The following is a 1226-nucleotide window of genomic DNA, read 5'->3' as shown; positions in this document are numbered from 1 at the left end:
GAGCTCCCTTTTTCAATGAGGTTCCATTTATCGCCATTTGATTTTTTTATCAGTGGAAGAAATACAGGCTGAAATCCCCGTTCCGGCCAGAAATACCAGAGTCCACACGTGAGCCCTTTTTTTTTTCCCTCGAAAGGACGCTCCCTGGCCTGGTGAGGGATGAAGTTGGTGGGGGAGAGGGTGTGATGGCGCTGTACAGAGGGTGGGATGGCGCTGTACAGAGGGGTCTCCGAGCTCAGGGACCCCCAGCTCACAGCCCCGGCCCCAGCGGGAACCCGGCAGCCCGCAACAACCAATCAGGCGCGGAGGGGGCGTGGCCAGGAGTCACGCGGAGATTTAAAGGCGGCAGGAGCAGGCCCTCAGGCGCGCGGCGAGGTGGCGGCAGCAGGAGCGGCAACGACGAGAACCGAGGAGCAGGCCCTCAGGCGCGCGGCGAAGCGGCGGCAGCACCGGCAGCAGCGGCAACAACGACGAGAACCGAGGTGAGCCCGGGGAGAGGGTTGGATCGCGCCGTACAGAGGGGTTTCCGAGCTCAGGGACCCTCAGCTCGCAGCTCTCACCAGGGTGTGGCGCTCGACAGGTCAGTTCAGGCAGGAGGCGGTGACCGGGGAGGCCCGGCCCTCTCAATAACGAGAGCTGAGCAGTGTGCGCAACTTCGGGCAGCAAAGAGATAAAACCATGGTTACAACTCGGCTGAAGGCTGTTAAAAAAACTGAGCATGCCCAAACTGGGCTGGATATTAGGAAAAATTTTTTCACTGAAAGGTTTATCAGGCATTGGAATGGGCTGCCCAGGGAGGTGGTTGAGGCACCATCCCTGGAGGTGTTCAAAAGATGGGTTGATGTAGTGCTGGGAGGTATGGTTTAGTGATGGTGCTCCTTGTTTGTTGTGTGGGTGACTATTTTTGTCAGTTAGGTTGACGGTTGGACAAGATGATCTTTAAGGTCCCTTCCAACCTAGAAGATTCTGTGATTCTGTGAAACAGAGGCCCCACGCAAACATTCACAGTGTGCGCAACTTCGGGCAGCAAAGAGATAAAACCATGGTTACAACTCGGCTGAAGGCTGTTAAAAAAACTGAGCATGCCCAAACTGGGCTGGATATTAGGAAAAATTTTTTCACTGAAAGGTTTATCAGGCATTGGAATGGGCTGCCCAGGGAGGTGGTTGAGGCACCATCCCTGGAGGTGTTCAAAAGACGGGTTGATGTAGTGCTGGGAGGGATGG

The sequence above is a fragment of the Calidris pugnax genome, unplaced genomic scaffold, assembly GCF_001431845.1.
Source record: "Calidris pugnax isolate Ruff unplaced genomic scaffold, ASM143184v1 scaffold18, whole genome shotgun sequence".
Lineage (NCBI taxonomy): Eukaryota > Metazoa > Chordata > Aves > Charadriiformes > Scolopacidae > Calidris > Calidris pugnax.
The sequence above is the reverse complement of the archived record's forward strand: the minus strand, read 5'-3'. Positions refer to the sequence as shown.